This window comes from Palaemon carinicauda, chromosome 43 (assembly GCF_036898095.1).
Source record: "Palaemon carinicauda isolate YSFRI2023 chromosome 43, ASM3689809v2, whole genome shotgun sequence".
NCBI lineage: Eukaryota > Metazoa > Arthropoda > Malacostraca > Decapoda > Palaemonidae > Palaemon > Palaemon carinicauda.
The window spans coordinates 26711804-26730856 of record NC_090767.1 but is presented as its reverse complement, the minus strand read 5'-3'; the positions used below and the strand labels follow the sequence as shown (position 1 = coordinate 26730856).

General features: G+C 47.6%; 1 long non-coding RNA gene across 1 annotated transcript in view; it reads left to right on the top strand.

Annotated features, from left to right (window-relative positions):
• The window catches only part of LOC137633918 (uncharacterized), a 52082-nt gene that overhangs the window by 1741 nt on the left and 31288 nt on the right, over positions 1-19053 (top strand). The window contains exon 2 of the long non-coding RNA XR_011042347.1: positions 11898-12033. This is a non-coding gene — a long non-coding RNA (uncharacterized lncRNA). The remainder of the gene's footprint in view (positions 1-11897; positions 12034-19053) is intronic.

Here is a 19053-nt window from a genome sequence, read left to right as displayed (position 1 = left end):
GTCTCTAAATCTAATCTTGGCTCTGCTGGGAAAAAGGGAGGTAGTAGGTGCACAATAGTCTCTCTGGCTTTTTTTATGATCATGTGACTTCGTTTCTAAATGTTATTTCCTTATTAAGAAAGTCTGATGCTTAAACTTCGTTGTTTGTACGTAAACACAAATCATCGTCCTTTGTTGTGAGCATTTTTTTTTAGCTAGGTTTGAACTCGGCTGTTGGAATTTATAGAGATATGTTGGTAGTTACTGACTGACAATGATGGGGAAGCAACTGAGTAGCCATTTTGTTTTCAGCCACCAGAGATTACAGACTAATTCCCGACGTTTTCATTTAGCTCTTATGATTTTTGGTTTTCTTTTATATGATGGTTTTGTCGAGATCTATGTATGTAAGTGTGTTTGTGGAAGATGCAGGATATGCAAATTCCTTCCCGATTATGATAGCTGTGTGATAGTTATCCGCACATTCTTCTGATAATCTGCTTCTGTCCTGTTGGACGGCTTTACTTATGGTGTCCCTTCCCTCGCTATGGTGATGACTGTCAATTCAACTCAGAAAAATTTATTTTCCTTAGGCAATGTGTTGGAGGAAGGAGTTCCTACATCTGTCTTCCTGTGCTAGGATGACCCTTAAAAGGGGAAATTTAAGTTTGTCCTTTTCCCTAGTGACTTTTTCATTGCTGAACGATAGAAATGGCATCGCATCAATCTTACTGTTTCTCTCCTTGTACCATTATTTAGTGTGGTTTTTGTGGACGGGACTCCACTCGCTTCCCTTCCTTTCCTCTTCCTGATTCTGCTAATACTTCAAGCATTAGAATAGAGATATGTGGTTAATCCTAAGAGAACAGTTTGTTTGTTCCTGGTCCTTTGATTGGAGTGATTGATTCAGCCTGAGCTGGAGTCAGTCATTGAAGTTGGATAGCAAACAGTTATCCAGCCATGAAGCCTTCGCTTTTGATATTGCTGCTATTGTGTACACAAGTACAGACAGTGCCTGTCAAATGCATTGATTTTGTTCTTTTCATGAAATGGGAAGCATGAAGTTCATGTTCGCTTGAGGGAGGATAGACGCTGCAACTGGTTTATGGTTAAACTAGCTGTAGATCTACACTTCCTCTGTGCTTCTTGTAGGAGGCATGACTGTTTGCAGGCATCCCTATGTGCTGAGTGTAGGTCATGGCCTCCTGTGCAGTGGCAGGTGTACTTCCTGAAGGGGAAGAAGTGAGCGAAGTGTTTGATGGTGTCGGACTGTGCAACGCCCAAGAAGACGGGAATTCTATAACTGCTGCTCTCTCCTTGAGGGGTGTGACCACTGCTGCCGCCCATGTGCATTCAGCCCTGGATCAATCCCCTATGAATATGTTACAGGGGTTGGAGTCCTAAGAGCTACATCAGTGAGCGTTTCTGGTTTCGCTGGTGGGTGGGGAATCCATAGCGTTTGAAGTACTGCTTCTTGAAAGCTCTTTGCCCTTGACTGTGCAGGCCATTTATGATGAGTTTAACCTAAGGAAGCCTTGGGCTTCCTTAAGTCTTTCAGGTTGGCCCTCCATGACTTTATTGAGGGAGTTGGTAGCTAAGGCTACTGCTCCCCTGGTACCCCGTGGGCAATTGCAAGTGTGTCAAATATCCGCAACAATGCCAGGGGTGAAGGGTATGGTGGTTCCCCTACTTTCAGGGAGCTTAGTGGTTGTCCATACATCGAGTAAGGTAGCTCTCTTCCAGGCAGGTAAAGTTCCGGCGTCGGGAGCCACGGTCCCCGTAGGTGGCTGAAAAGGGAAAAAGACCTATCCCCAGAGTTACCACGAGTAGGGAGGCGCCTGTCTTGCCACTTAGAGCCTCCAACATCAACGAATGCCCTGGCCTTGTGGGCAGAGGTGGAAGGTATGTTGAAGAATGAGCTTGAAGTCCTTAAAGAGGAGTCTCCAGGCTTTTAGTGTTAGCTTTTCCTGGTGGAGAAGGGTACTGGAGGCTGGTCATCGACCTCTCTCCCCGGAAGAAGTTCAGGAAGGAGACAGTACAGTCTGTGCTGTATTCCTTCAGAAAGGGAGATGTTATCCTTTCAGTAGACACGAAGGAATCATACTTAAAAGTGCCTATTCTTCAGCCCTCTCTAAAATATCCCTGCTTCTACCTCTGTTATAGTGTACCAGTTAAGAATTTGTGCTTCGGATTGTGTATGGGTCCCCAGCAGTTCATTTGGGTGTCCTTTTTGGTAGTCACTTGGGCCCATTTGCAATAGATATGCTTGCCTAGGTATCTCGATGATTGGTTGTTCCTGAAAAAGTAGTTTCAGGATCGTAATCAGATCCTCACATTTTGCCATGATCTGGAGATTGAAGTAAACTGGGAGAAGTAGAATCTTATACCCAAGTAGAGGATGTAGTACTTGAGCATGCTGATAGACATGGTAGCGGTGAGTGTCTTTTTAACGGATGATCACATCACTAGGTTCAGGGAGGTTTTGCAACCATTCCTGTCCAAGGCAGAAGTACCAGCTCTCTGCAGGGAATGTCTTCTTGTTCACCTATCCTCATTAGAGAAGCTCGTTCCTCATGGGTATCTCCACCAGAGATCCCTTTAATGGTGTCTGAAGGATCACTGGTTAGCCAACAGGGATTCTCAGTCTATCCTGCTCCAGTGGTCCACTGCTGGCTCAACCAGGAGAACCTAAACGAGGGAGTCCCACTCGACTCTCAGCCTCCAGACTTGCGTGCGTGTGTCTGCACACCGGGTTTTAGATGCAAGCAGTATTCTTGGTATTGCAAGAATTCCAAGAAGGTTTTGGCATCACCACCACCATAGTGGCCTTCATCAACAAGCAATGGGAGATGGTCTCCTGTCCTCTTTATGGGCAAGAGGAATATAATAGCAAGACACACAAGGCTGTCAAAGGCTGATTGTAGAAGCAGAATGGTCCCTACATCCTCTGGAAGCGGAAAAGATCAACCTGTTTGCCCCCTGGCTGAACAGGAAGCTCCCCAAGCTTTGTTCCCCCATTCCGGACCCGTAGGTGTTGTTTTTAGATGCCCTCCAATAACAATGGGATCACTTAGACATGACCTCTTTTCTGCCATTCAGCCTGATCTCAACAGTGTGTTGTTTCCACCAGGACTCTGGGTAACCCTAGTGGCTTCAAGATATCCTCCCATTCTGCTTGCTTTTCTGGTTGAGGTCCTGAGAGGACTACCCCTGTGGCATACACTTCTCTGTCAGCCGCACCTGCAGAGGTAGGCTACCACCAAGTCGTTGAGTCCTTGGCTCTTCACGGGTGGAGGCTATCCAGCTTCTCCTTTGAGTGAAAGGCTTTTTGTGAGGCATTGCACATGAGATGTCTGGTTATCTAGAGGTCCTCTGCATCTGTCTACAATGCTAAGTGGGTCATCTTCTGTGATTGGTGTCGTAGAAGGCATTTGTTCCTACGTTGATACAAGTCGATGTTTAATTGGGTTATTTGCGGGTGAAGCCAGTTGTGGCCATTTGCTTGTGGCTGATCATTCACTCGTCTTCTGGCAGCTGAAGCGATAAGATGTCAGTTACTGGATTCCAGTATTTCTTGCTTGTTTAATACGTTTTTCTTTTATGTTTAAAAATGAGTGTGAAAAAAGTGTTTGTTCCGTAACTGGAATACAAGCCACGCTATTTAAAGTGGGTATTACTTTCGGCGTAGCTGAAAGGACGAGCCATTAAAATTTTAATGAGGGTTTACTACCCCACTGCTAGTTATCGAGGGGTAGGGCGGGTAGTTAGCTACCCTCCCCCCTCACACACCTGTGTGGTAAGCCCACTTTTACTTTGGCGCGGGTGGTGATCGGACGTGTCCGCTTTCACCCTCGCCTCTTTGACAGCCATTAATGCTTTTTGTCTTTTTCTTACTTTTTCTTATACTTGTGATATATATATATATATATATATATATATATATATATATATATATATATATATATATATATATATATATATATATATATATATATATATATATATACTACCGCTAGAGAGTTATGGGGTCTTTTGACTGGCCAGACAGTACTACATTGGATCCTCCTCTCTGGTTACGGTTCATTTTCCCTTTGCCTACATACACACTGAATAGTCTGGCATATTCTTTACATATTCTCCTCTATCCTCATACACCTGACAACACAGATTACCAAACAATTCTTCATCACCCAAGGGGTTACTGCACTGTACTTGTTCAGTGCCACTTTCCTCTTGGTAAGGGTAGAAGAGACTCTTTAGCTATGGTAAGCAGCTCTTCTAGGAGAAGGACACTCCAAAATCAAACCACTGTTCTCTAGTCTTGGGTAGTGCCATAGCCTCTGTACCATGGCCTTTCACTGTCTTGGGTTAGAGTTCTCTTGCTTGAAGGTACACTCGAGCACACTCTCCTATCTTATTTCTCTTCCTCTTGTTTTGTTAAAGTTTTTATAGTTTATATAGGAGATATTTATTGTTGTTACTCTTCTTAGAATATTTTATTTTCCTTTTTTCCTTTCCGCACTGAGCTATTTTCCCTGTTGGAGCCCCTGGGCTTATAGCATACTGCTTTTCCAACTAGGGTTGTAGCTTAGTAAGTAATAATAATAATAATAATATATATATATAAACATTCTTTATGTTTCTGTATATATTTGTGTATAGAAATGTAGTAAGTTTTCATTTCAGTGTTTGTGCTGTGTGTGTAGTGTACGACAACGTCACCGGCTTAGTGCTAGGCCACCTCGGTTCCGTTGTGGGATATGGCCTCCCTCTTGGTCCATCAGTTTTTCCTTCGGCTTTTCCGTTAACTCGGCCGCCGTGGGGATCGTCATCGCTGGACTTTCTTCATTCATCTATTATCTTCGCTGTTCCTCCTTTCCTACGGGGAACTTGGATTCTCAGCGAAGGGAATGTGGGAGTTTTTATTGCCTACGGTCTCTCTCTACTCGAGGTCATTCACCCCTTACTACAACTACTACTACGTACTATTACGTAAGCTCCTTTCCCGTTGCGGATTGGGTTGCTATTCTGTTTATTTGTCTCAATTATTTTTAATGGAATCTAATTGTATTTTTTTGTTAACTTTTCAGCTTCTCTGTGGAGAACACTTCCCTTCAGGGGTCAGTGGTTCTTACTATTTGTGGTCATTCTTAGATGAATTACATAATTAATATTCTGTTATAATTCTGTTTTTGTTACAGTTCTCCGCCCTCCCCCTTCTCCCGTGAATGTCAGTGGGGGAGGAGGGCGCATACTTAATTTTTAATTCTTATTTTTTGCTATTCCCTCGGGGTTACTCTTCGGAGTTCCTCCCTGGGGAATCTCTGTTAAATAATTATTTAATTTTATTTTCCCAGTTTACTATGCAATTTTTCTTCGTCAGACTAAAGAGTGCCAATGAAGCAGAGCTGTCCTGTTTGTGCCTGGGGAGTCTGCTGTCGCTGCCATCCCTCAAAGGACGTCGTCATGGGCGTGTTCCCTTTTCCTAGAAGTTCTCCCGTAACAACTGTCAGCTCTTTAGTTCATCTTAGAATGCTAAGGAGGTTCGCCTCCAGGGGTAGGTAACTTACCTTCCGAAGGAGGTTCCCTTCCCAGGTGTGAGTTTTTTCCCCTGGAGAGGGGGAACTTCTCATACCTTAATAATTCCTGGATGGGTTTTCCTGGTCCTTGGGCAGTTATGCTCGTGGTGCTGAGCGACCGCACTTGTAACCATGCTCAAGGAGCTGAGCGGTTGCGAGGCTGGGCGCACCTGCAGCTATGCTCAAGGGGCTGAGCAGCCGCAGGTTCAGTCTGGTGATCTCTCTCGTTCGCGAGGGAGACCACTCTTAAGGACTCCTCTTCGGAGGATTGCTCCTTATAGGTCAGTTTGCTGATCCAATGGCCCTAAGGGGTGCCATCACCAGTGTCTTCAAGTCTCTTCTACGAAGTGTTCACCTCTCTCGATCGCGAGAGAGGCCACTCATAGAGACCCCTCTTCGGAGGATTGTTCCTGATTAGACCAGCCATCTCCTAGACTTGCCGTCTCCGTTCCTGGCTGCTTACGCTGTGGGTGCCCACGCACCCTGTTATCCAACGGGCACCAGTCCCTTCGGGACAAAAGGGGCTTTCTCACATTGTGAGTAAGTCCCCTAAGCGCCAGGTATCCCCTGCGCGCCAACGTACTCCTGCGCGCTCGCCTGCTGTTCCTGAGACTGCCATCCAGAGACATCCTGTTCCAGGGACTGCGCATCAGCGCACATTGTTGGAGTTTCCTGAGATAGCGCACAGGCGCTCACCAGTGCTTCAGCCTGCGAGTGTCTCCTAGTCTCTTCTATGAAGGGCACCTCTCCCGTTCGCGGGAAAGGTCTCTCATAGAGACCCTTCCTTGGAGTATCAAGCAGATCTTCCAGTGTTGAGCCAGCTAACCTACCGATCTACCAGCTCAACCTTGCACTGCAACGAAGGACTTCGGCTCTGGACTCTGAAGCAGTCCTGCCTACGGTCCTCATCGAGGGATGACCGCCCCTTTTTAAGGACACATCCCAGTTCCTGATCGTCCTGTCAGCTGACCCTGCATCCTAGCGCACTAGCGCGTGCTCGCCGATGATTTTCTTACGCGCGCCAGCGCCGATGATCTTCTTACGCGCGCCAGCGCCGATGATTTTCTTACGCGCGCCAGCGCCGATGATCTTCTTACGCGCGCTAGCGGCGACGATCTTCTTTCGCGCGCAATCGCTGACGATCTTCCTACGCGCGTAAGTGCCGACGATCGTCCGCGCGCGGGCACTGATGGTTTCCCGCGCGCGCTCGCCAATCATCTAAGCGCGCGAGCGTCGACGATCTTCTTAAGCGCACAAGCGCTGACGATCTTCAAGCGCCGTCGATCTTCAAGCGCCAACGATCTTCTTACACGCGCAAGTGCCAACGATCTTCTTACGCGCGCAAGCGCCGACGATCTTACACGCGCAAGCGCCAACGATCTTCTTCGCGCGCGCCAACAAACTCCTACGCGAGGCAGCACGCTCCAACATTCTGGTCCACACTAGCTCTTCATTCTGATTCTGCACATCAATATGATTCCTGCTCACTCTATGAAGTCTCGCGCGCGAGCATGCGAGCATTTTCAGCAGTCTCCCGTGCGCGAGCCCAGGGTATTCCCGTGCGGCCGCATCAGCGCTTCGACAGTCTCTTACGTGCGACCCCCGGGTATTCCTCATCACGCGAGCGCCAGCGCGCTCCCTAGCGCAATCACCAATACCCTCCCCCGCGCGAGGCTGCCGGACGTCGCGCGGTAAGGGCGCCATCGCCACATTCCCCCCTCCCCTCCCCTCCCCTCCCCAAGCACAGAACAGCGCGCTTGCCGGTGGGGGGGAAGGTTCTAGAAAGGCCCAGGGACATGCCTTCCTTATCTTTTTACAGGTGATTTCCCCTCCAGAGGGAGTGTCTGACAGTGCAACCGTCAGCTGGCAGCCTGGTTTGGGACTAATCAGAGCGGTAGCACAGGCTTTTAAGCTGTTCTCTCTGAGTTGAGCCACAAATCCTTGGCTACATCCACTCCCCCGATGAGGAAAAGAGGTGTTTCGGACGAGGTAACTTCTACGAGGTCGTAGCTGTCTCCTCGTAAGTCTTCGAGGCAGGCACTCTCCCCCCTGACTTTTCTCCCTCATCTTGGGACAAAGTTTTCCCGCCCTCAGAAGAGTCACGGGAGGTGAGACGTTCCCCAATCCCACCTGCGCGGTAAAGTCTTCTCGAATAGGGGTGGAGAAGAGCCTGCCTCCGTCTTGATTGGAGTCCTGCATCCCTCCCGGGAGGGAGTCAAAGGACTCCAAGACAGTAACGGGAGTCCCCTAGCACCAAAATCTACAGGCTCAGACATTCTTTCGCTATGAGAACGAACCTGTTTGAGCTTAAGGACGTGAAGCAGGCGGCTGAGAGGTGTAGGAAGTCACTAAGACTCCCTCCTATATGGGGCTTTGACATTCAAGTCCTATAAACCTCCAGCACCTCAGCAACCACGTCCCACCAAAACAACGGCAGCTAAGACAGTGGGGTCTAAGCCCTTTCCGGTCAAGGACAAGAAAGGCAATTAGTCCCTCAGGGGAGGGAAGAATTCTAGAAGGAGCAGCTGAGGCCGCAAACGCTAGGATTGCCAGTTTCCCTGCATGTCCGCCAGTGGCGGGATACCTACAAGGTTGCGCAGATAGGTTGCGGCAACTCAAGGCCGTTTCCTGGACGATTTCTGTAATCAGTCAGGGATATCGCGTCCTGTTCACAACACCTCTACCTCCCCTGAGGACGAATCCGGTGTCATTTAATACCCTTGTCATGGGATCAGCAAGGCGGCGAACTCTGTGGGCAGAGGTCCAGATTAAAGCATACTTTGGTCAGCATGGAGACCGCAGACACAGTCAGTCTTGCAGTATACCGCAAGACTTCTTGTGTATTCTGGACCTGAAGGCCGTGTACTTCCAGATCCCAGTCCATCCGCCTTCAAGAAAGTACTTAGGATTCAGCATAGACTACAAGGAGTACTAGTTCAAGGTGCCGTGTTTCGGTCTCTCCACAGCACCACATGGTTTCACCGGACTGTTCACCCTAATTTCATCATGGGCTCTCAGGATCGGCTTCTGTCTCCTCCATTATCTGGATGACTGCCTGATCCTAGCAGACTCGGAGTCATTCCCTCTTTGACACCAAGACAAACTTCTACGACTTTGTCAGGATCAAAGGATCATGGTAAGTCTCGAGAAGTCCGCTCTGCTGCCCAATCAATGACTGGTTCACCTAGGCATGATTATAGACACCAATCTCCATAACGCCTTCCCATCAGACGACAGGATAGCAAGGCTGAAAAGAGTCGCAAGCCCTTTCCTCAGACGAGAAGAGCTTCCAACCCAATCGTGGTTACGTCTCCTCGGTCACCTTTAACCCTTGGGTCGTCTAGTTCTCTACGGTTGCCTCAGGATGAGGTCTCTCCAGGGGCAACTCAGGTCCTGGTGGAATCAAGGCTGCGATTCCCGGGACACCATGATCCCTATGGATCCTGCGGAACGGACGAATCGCCAGTGGTGGATGACAAGCGAGAACCTACGAAGGAAAAGGGATCTTCTCGTTCCTTCCTCCGGTTTGGATGCTGTTTTCGGACACCTCAAAGGAAGGGGGGGGATGGCCACGTTCTGTACCACAGGACCTCAGGCCTGTGGTCAGAATCAGAAAGGTGCCTCCATATAAATCTGCTAGAGATGAAGGCCGTTTTCCTGGCCCTTCAACAGTTCCAACAAGGACCTGGCGAATCACTCTGTGGTGTGATGAGCTACTTCACCACAGTAGTGGCTTACATCAACAAGCAAGGAGGTACCTTTTCAAGCAGCTATCCCATCTCTCAGTAGAGGTACTAAGATAGACTGAAGTCCACTCGATTCCTCTATCGGCTCGCTTCATCCCAGACAAAGGGAATGTACTCGCCGACGGTCGAAGCAGAGCTTCTCAGATAATGAGTACCGGGTGGTCCTCGGATCTTCCAGTAGCCAACAATGTCCTGACTTTGTGGGGTTACCCGACTGTGGATCTGTTCGCTACAGTGCTGACCTTCAAGCTCCCGCTGTATTGCCCCCCCAGTCCCAGATCCCAAGGCACTCTGGCAAGATGAATCCCAACAACGGTGGGACAACATCGACGTGTAAGCTTTTCCCTCATTCTGTCTGATGAGGAGGATGCTCAACAAGACCAGAATATTGGTCAATCTCTCGATGACCCTTTTGTGGCTCATCACGCGGAATGGTTTCCGGACTTCCACAATTCCTAACGGAACTTCCGAGAGAACTCCCTCTGCGGCACAACCTACTCAAACAACCACATGCCAACATCTTTCACAAAGCCGTAGCTTCGCTTCGACTTTAAGCCTGGAGACTATCCAGCATCTCCTCGCTGAGAGGATTGTTGCAACGAGTTGCGAACGGGATGTCTGGACACCTGCGTAGATCATCCGCTGGGGTCTACCAGGCAAAGTGGCGAGTTCCTGTGGTTGGAGTCGTAAGGGGTATCTCTCCACTCGATACCACTATTCCAGCAATAGCGGAGTTCTTCGTATATTTGCGGGAAGAATGCGCCTTTCAGTCTCGGCAATGAAAGGCTATCGCTCAGCCTTAAGTCTAGCCTTCAGGCTCAAAGGAGTGGATATTTCTCCCTCGCTGGAACTTTCCCTACTCATACGAAGATATGATCTTACCTGCCCTCAGTCGGAAGTGAGACCTCCTCCATGGAATATGGTTCGAGTTCTCTGGTCTCTTAAGAGACCTCCCTACGAACCATTTCGCCAGGCTTCAGATCGCCACCTAACTTGGAAGGCGGTGTTCCTACTAGCATTGGCCTCGGCCAACCGAATCAGTGAACTTCATGGTCTCTCGTCGACATCGCCCATGCAAGGGGATGAGGGGAGGTAACGTTCATATTCATCTCTGAGTTTGTGGCTAAGACACAGAATCCGGGAGTGCCGGATCTTTGATTCGACTCTTTCCGGATTTCGAGTCTTCGTTCTGTAACAGATGACCCAGACCTTCCCCTACTGTGTCCAGTAAGGAGTCCGAGGTTATATCTCAAAGAACGGCTGCATTTGTCCCCAAGTGCAAGCTTTGTTTGTGAGCACTGGGAGAACAAAGAGGAGGGTCACCAAGAATACCATCTCTCCATGGATTTGTAGGGTGATCCATCTGTCCCTGAATCCTGACTCTCCTCCTTCATGTCGCCTTAGAGCGCATGATGTCAGGGGCGTAGCTACGCCCCTGGCCTTCAAGAAGAACTTCTCAGCGACGCAGGTTCTATAAGCAGGAGTGTGAAACCGTCAGACGACGACCACAGCCCACTACCTGCAAGACGTGACCCACTGGAGGCTCGATATGTTCTCTATCGGCTCTGTGGTGGCTGCACAACAGCTGGTTTAAACCTCAGGCTCCTTAATGGACAAGTAGCAGAGGGTTGAGGGCATTATTACCCGGTTTTAGTCTGCATGAAAGAAAAGTTATGTCCGGCCCATATTCTTTTCTTCATCCTCCCTTCTCTTGGGGAAAGCAGCATCCTAGGTTCTCTGCACAGCTGACCTCAAACCACCGCGAGTAAACCATGTTTCCTTGTTTTTCCTAGTATTAAGTTAATACTGTCACGTCCCCATACCCTGACGAGGTGGTATTGGGAAAGTCATAGCCTAAAGTTTTCAATCTAAAGAACTTCAGATCAACTTCCTTGGACGAGTCACACATAATCCTTCACACACAGCTTATGTAGGCCACAGCCCTGGCATAGCAAGGTGTGAGCGAGGTGCAGGGACTCTTTATTGTTGAGTGCTGACACACTCGGATAATGAATCCCCGGGCAAAGCCAAAAGCCAGTATGGCTGGGACTTATTCCACCCTTCCTAAGAATTAAGTCACCCAATGTAAATAGCGGGGTTTGTATTTCGGTTACGGAACAAATGACAAATTCGGAGATAATTTGTATTTTTCCTAACCATACAAACCTTAGCTATTTACACATATTTGCCCGCCAGCCCTGTCCCCCGTGAAGCCCTACCTCTAAGCGAAGTGAATCAGTTCACCGGTGTGTGAGGGGGGAGGGGTAGCTAGCTACCCCTCCCCTACCCCCTTGCTAACTAGCGAGGGGATAGTTAACCCTCGTTAAAAATCTAATGGCTCGCCATTTCAGCTACGCTGAAATTAATACCCTATGTAAATAGCTAAGGTTTGTATGGTTAGGAAAAATACAAATTATCTTCGAATTTGTCATATTATTAGGAAAAATACAAATTACTTGGAAATTTTTTCATATTTATCATGTCCCCGTTCTTCAAACAAGTTGGAGTCGGGCAATGTATAGATTATGAATGGGCTCACCCCTACTACATACTTATCTATTCACCTCCCATTGACATCTTTTACTCCTTCCAGCACTGATTGCCCAGGCTGTCATCCTACGAGGAAAACGAGGTGTCAGGCTGTCTCTTGAGCAGCTCCTATGAAGCACATGAGGTCATCCTGGGACAGTAGCCAGCCAGTTGGTTTGAGGTTCTCAACCCACCTTAAGGTGAGTCTCCTATGTGAAGAACTGAAGGTTTGTATGTTGCACTGGAACAAATGACAATGGTTCCGTGACTGGAATACAAACCAACGCTATTTATGGTGGATTTTTGGGCTCAAGCCATGTCGTCCTGATGGAAGGTTCCTAATAGCAGCATCCAAAGGGACATATGTACTACAGTGATATTCCCAGAGAATTTACGTTTAGGTCTCCGGAATTCTAACTCCTGGCGCGAATATCCTTGAAATTTCTCTATAGGATATCGCATAATATCAGGGATGTATATCTTGATATGACACATGCGATCTTCACCCTGAATAGCGTTTTCGCTTTGAGGAGGAAGAGTAGCAATTTTGGAAGGGGAGCTGTTATCAAGGTTACCCTACTTCCCATACTACTATTGAGTATCGAGATGGCGGACATTCCTAATTCTGTAGCGAATTTGCACGGTGGTGTTTCCTGTTGATCTAACTTTTTCGATTGATTCTGCAAGGATTATTATGCAATCTCCAGCTTCTTTCGCCTCTGGAAAGTTGAGTTGATTCTTTACAATGTGTATATTTTAGCTCCTGTTTCACATTGAAATTAGAGTAATTTATTGTGATTAGGAGCTAGGCCTGTTACCAGAGGCGCCATGGGCGCTGTCGTTCGTTAGGCATGTGTTATTTAGTTAGTAGAACGGCATTCCCGGTTGAAATGGCATTAATTAAATAATTATGAAAGTTATTTAGGTGCACTGCCCCCTGTGGCCGCGGGGGCATAAATCAATTAGAATAGCGCCAACGTTATCCCTGCGTGTCGTAAGAGGCGACTAAAAGGGACGGGACGAGGGGGCTGGGAACTCCCTCTCCTGTATAAAAAATCCTGTGAGACTGCAACAAAGAGATGGAGCTGGGGGGAGAGTGACTGCTCCCCGCACTCTAGTTTTGGGGTGTTTGAATGTGCGTGGATGTAGTATGATAGAGAGTAAAAGATGTGAGATTGGAAGTATGTTTAGAAGTAGAAGGATGGATGTATTGGCCTTGTGTGAGACAAAGATGAAAGGAAAAAGGGTGAAGTGATGTTTGGTGAAATGTCTGGTAGAGTGTCTGGGATTGAAAGGGGAAGAGCGAGAGAGGGTGTGGCTTTATTGCTGAGTGAATGGATGACAGGTAAAGTAGTGGAATGGAAGGAGATATCATCTAGGTTAATGTGGGTAAGGGTTAGGTTGGGTAGGGAATGTTGGGCGTTTGTAAATACGTATGGGCCAGGTAGTGAGAAAAGTGAAGAAGAGCGGAATGAGTTCTGGAATGAATTAACTAGGTGTGTACAAGGACTCGGTAGAAGGAATTATGTAGTTGTTATGGGTGACTTAAATGCTAGACTGGGCGCTGGAGAGGTAGAAGGTGTCATTGGGAAGTATGGCGTACCAGGTGAAAATGAGAGTGGTGAGAGACTGGTAGATATGAGTGTTGAACAAGAGATGGTAATAAGTGCTAGCTTTTTTAAAAAGAAAGATAAAAATAAGTATACATGGGTAAGAGTGGCAAATGGAAGAGTAGTAGAAAGGGCATTAATGGATTATGTGTTGATAACTAAAAGAATTTTTGGAAGATTGAAAGACGTGCACGTGTTTAGGGGTATGGCTAACGGTATGTCTGATCATTTTTTGGTGGAAGGAAAATTGGTTGTAGCAAAAGAGTAGGGGAATAGAGTAGGTGGATGTAAAAGGGAGCTAGTGAGGGTTGAAGAGCTAATAAAACCGGGGGTAAAAAGTAAATATCAGGAAAGGTTGAAAATGGCATATGACGAGGTGAGAGTAAGAGAAACTGGTAATTTAGAGGAGGAGTGGAAGTTAGCAAAAGAAAATTTTGTTGGGATTGCAAGTGATGTATGTGGCAAGAAGGTTGTTGGAGGCAGCATGAGGAAGGGCAGTGAATGGTGGAATGAAGGAGTGAAGGTAAAAGTGGAAGAGAAAAAGAGGGCTTTTGAAGAATGGCTGCAGAGTAATAGTATAGAGAAGTATGAAAAATATAAAGAGAAAAATGCGGAAGTAAAGCGCAAGGTACGTGAGGCAAAGAGGGCAGCTGACCTGAGGTGGGGTCAGGGACTGGGTCAGTCATATGAAGAGAATAAGAAGTTTTGGAAAGAAGTGAAGAGAGTAAGGAAGGCCGGTGCAAGAATTGAAGAGACAGTGAAAGATGGAAATGGAAGGTTGTTAAAAGGAGAGGAGGCAAGGAAAAGGTGGGCGGAATATTTTGAAAGTTTGCTGAATGTTGAGGATGATAGGGAGGCAGATATAACTGCTGTTCCAGGTGTTGAGGTGCCAGTGATGGGAGATGAGAATGAGAGAGAAATTACAATAGAGGAAGTGAGGAGAGCACTAGATGAAACGAGAGTAGGAAAAGCATCTGGTATGGATGGTGTGAAAGCTGAGATGTTGAAGGAAGGGGGGGTGACTGTACTTGAATGGTTGGTGAGATTGTTTAATGTGTGTTTTGTGTTGTCATTGGTACCAGTAGATTGGGTCTGTGCATGTATTGTACCACTATATAAGGGTAAGGGAGATGTGCATGAGTGTTGTAATTCAAGAGGTATTAGTTTGTTGAGTGTAGTTGGAAAAGTGTATGGTAGAGTACTGATTAATAGGATTAAGGATAAAACAGAGAATGCAATCTTGGAAGTACAGGGTGGTTTTAGAAGAGGTAGGGGTTGTATGAATCAGATTTTTACAGTTAGGCAGATATGCGAGAAATATTTAGCAAAAGGTAAGGAGGTGTATGTTGCGTTTATGGATCTGGAGAAAGCATATGATAGAGTTGATAGGGAAGCAATGTGGAATGTGATGAGGTTATATGGAGTTGGTGGAAGGTTGTTGCAAGCAGTGAAAAGTTTCTACAAAGGTAGTAAAGCATGTGTTAGAATAGGAAATGAAGTAAGCGATTGGTTTCCGGTGAGAGTGGGGCTGAGACAGGGATGTGTGATGTCGCCGTGGTTGTTTAACTTGTATGTTGATGGAGTGGTGAGAGAGGTGAATGCTCAAGTGCTTGGACGAGGATTAAAACTGGTAGGCGAGAATGATCATGAATGGGAGGTAAATCAGTTGTTGTTTGCGGATGATACTGTACTGGTAGCAGACACAAGAGAAGCTTGACCGACTAGTGACAGAATTTGGAAGGGTGTGTGAGAGAAGGAAGTTGAGAGTTAATGTGGGTAAGAGTAAGGTTATGAGATGTACGAGAAGGGAAGGTGGTGCAAGGTTGAATGTCATGTTGAATGGAGAGTTACTTGAGGAGGTGGATCAGTTTAAGTACTTGGGGTCTGTTGTTGCAGCAAATGGTGGAGTGGAAGCAGATGTACGTCAGAGAGTGAATGAAGGTTGCAAAGTGTTGGGGGCAGTTAAGGGAGTAGTAAAAAATAGAGGGTTGGGCATGAATGTAAAGAGAGTTCTATATGAGAAAGTGATTGTACCAACTGTGATGTATGGATCGGAGTTGTGGGGAATGAAAGTGATGGAGAGACAGAAATTGAATGTGTTTGAGATGAAGTGTCTGAGGAGTATGGCTGGTGTATCTCGAGTAGATAGGGTTAGGAACGAAGTGGTGAGGGTGAGAACGGGTGTAAGAAATGAGTTAGCGGCTAGAGTGGATATGAATGTGTTGACGTGGTTTGGCCAAGTTGAGAGAATGGAAAATGGCTGTCTGCTAAAGAAGGTGATGAATGCAAGAGTTGATGGGAGAAGTACAAGAGGAAGGCCAAGGTTTGGGTGGATGGATGGTGTGAAGAAAGCTCTGGGTGATAGGAGGATAGATGTGAGAGAGGCAAAAGAGCGTGCGAGAAATAGGAATGAATGGCAAGCGATTGTGACGCAGTTCCGGTAGGCCCTGCTGCTTCCTCCGGTGCTTTAGATGACCGCGGAGGTAGCAGCAGTAGGGGACTCAGCAGTATGAAGCTTCTTCTGTGGTGGAAATGTGGGAGGTTGGGCTGTGGCACCCTAGCAGTACCAGCTGAACTCGGCTGAGTCCCTGGTTAGGCTGGAGGAACGTAGAGAGTAGAGGTCCCCTTTTTTGTTTTGTTTCTTGTTGTTGTCGGCTACCCCCCAAAGTTGGGGGAAGTGCCTTTGGTATATGGATGGGACTACCACTCTCCGGTTCTGCAGCGCTCTCCTGTGCATTGGTGCTCTCTAACTTGCCAATACTCTCCTGAGCGCCTGCTTTCTCCAGCTTGGTAGCACACTCCTGCTCACTTGCCAGCTTTGATCTAGCACTCTTTTGCTCGCGGGTGCTCTCCAGCGCACCAGTACTCTCGTGCACCAGCACTCTCCAGCGTGCCAGCGATTCAGCTCTCTCCAGCACGATAGCACTCACCAGCACGTCAGGGCTCTGTTGTTTGCTAGTTGTCTCCTGTGCGTCAACGATCTCCAGCTTGCCTGTGCTCTCCTGCTTCCCAGCGCTCTCCAGCTCGCCAGCACTGTCCTGCACGTCAACGCTTTCTAGCTCGCCAGAACTGTCTTGCACGCCAGGACTCTCCAGCTCGTCAGCACTTTCCAACGTGTCAGTACTCCTCAGTGGGTCCACTTTCTCCTGCGCATCAGCGTTTGCCAGCTCGCCAGCATGCCAGCGCTTGCCAGTACGACAGCACTCGCCAGTACGACAGCACTCGCCAGAACATCAGTGCTCTCCAGCTCGCCAGCACTCTCCTACACGCCAACGCTCTCCAGTTCTCCAGTGTTCTTCAGCACGCCAGCTCTCTCCAGCTCAGCAGCACTCTCCTGCGTGCCAGCGCTCTCCAGCCCGTCAGTGCTCCCCAGTGTGTCCACACTCTCCAGCATATCATTGTTGCAGGGGTTTGCAGACTGTGGCCAGATATAGCACGCAGACCGCCTAGTGTCCGAATGCCGACCACACTCCAACGTTCACTACACAAAAAGGTAAAACAGTGGAATAATCATAAATCTGGGTAAAAGGTAAACAATCAAGGATGAACTGGGCACTGGGCACCACCCCTTGATTTTATACTGGGCAAAGGGACCCAGCTCGAACATTACTTCCCTCTTATCTTCCCTATAAATAGCTAAAGGTGTGTATCGTTAGGAAAAATAAGAATTCTCTCCGATTTTGTCATGTCATTATTACTTGAAATTAAGGAACACCTACTAAAATAAAAAAAAAACACTGGGTTCTTCTTTATTTAAAATACATTACCTAGCACATCCAAGAGAGGGATGGTAAACTCTAGAAAAGAGGAGAAATTCTAAGGTTGTAGCTGGGTCCCCTTGCCCAGTATAAAATCAAGGGGTGATGCCCAGTGCCCAGTTCTCTGGGCATGTTTTTGTTTAGTGGAAAGGTGGATTGTGGTCGGCATTTGGACACTAGGCAGTCTGCGTGTTATGTCTGTCCGTAGTCTGCAAACTGCTACAGCTGCTGCACGGGGCCTATCCTTGGCAATCTCTGTGATTCATTGAGGGTATTGCATCCCTTTCACTCAATCTCTCCCTCTATTGACTCAGAATCCAGTTCCATTGAGCTCCAATGTGAAGGGATCTGTAAAGGAGCTGTCAAAATCCAGGCTATGTCGGAGAAGGGCGCTCTCCAGGAGGTCGTCGATGTGTCCATATGATTCTTCAGTCGACTCTTTCTTGTGAAAAAGGCGTCTGGAGGGTGGGGGTCTGTCATCGACCTCTCGGCTCTGAACACGTTTGTTCTACAAACTCCGGTCAGCATAAAGACAGTCAGACAAGTGGTAAGACTTCAAGACTTCTCGTGCACACTGGATCTCAAGGGCGCATGCTTTCAGATCCCAGTCCATCCAACTTCATGGAAATATCTAAGGATCTTACACGACAACAGGTAATACCAGTTCAAGGAGCTGTGCTTTGGTCTTTCAACAGCCCCTCAGATCTTCATGTTAACCTGGGCCCACAGGATTGGCATCTGCCTCCTAAGATACCTGGACGACTAGCTGATACTAGCAGACTTGATAGCAACTGTTCAACACTGAGATAGACTCCTTGTCTTTTGCCAAGATCTGGAGATCGTGGTAAATCTTGAGAAGTCATCCCTGCTTCCCTTTCAAAGATTGGTTTACCTGGAAATGATCATCGGCACCAGTCTGCAGAAAGTCTTCCCATCAGACTACAAAATCCAGAGGCTGAGGAAAGTGGTAGGCCCATTCCTAGGTCCCCTGTCATCCCTGGTCTATCTAGTTGTGAACATCCGCCTCTGGATTCGATCTCTTCAGTGCAGCAAATCCAGGTGGGTTTAAGACGAGGACTTCCTGGATATGCTGGTCCCCGTGGTACCCGAGCAGCTGAAGGACTTGAGGTGGTGGGTAGCAGACGAGAATCTCCGCCAAGGGGTCGACGTTCTCGTTCTTTCCCCAGAGTTGATGCTCTTTTCAGATGCGTCAAAAGGAGGTGGTGTCCCACATACTACACCACTTGGCCTCTGGGCTCTGGTTAGAGTCCAAAAGGTACCAGCATATAAATCTCGTAGATATGAGGGCAACCTTTCTAGGCATACAGCAGTTCCATCATTTACTGGTGGGTCATTCTGTGGTGTTGATGACTGACAACATGACGGTCGTGGCTTAGGTGAACAAGCAAGGTAGTACCTTTAGGCAGCACCTTTGCCATCTAGGAGTGGAGATGCTAAGATGGGCAGAAGACAACTCATTGTTCCTATCAGCCTGCTTCATTCCAGGCTGGAGGAGCGTGCTTGCAGACAATCTAAGCAGAGTGACTCGGATGATGGGCTTCGAGTGGTCTTTGAATGATCTAGTAGCCAACAGTCCTGACTTTGTGAGGTTCTCCAACTGTGGATCTGTTCGCGATATCCCTGAACAATAGGCTCCCTCCCTACTGCTCCCCAGTTCTGGTTCCTCAGGCTTTCTGGAAAAATGCATTCCAGCAACGGTGAGACAACATCGACGTTTACACCTTTCCCCTGTTCTATCTGATGAGAAGGGTTCTCAAAAAGACCAGATCATCTAAGAACCTGTCAATGACCCTCATAGCTCCGCTATATCATCACGCCAAATGGTTCCTGG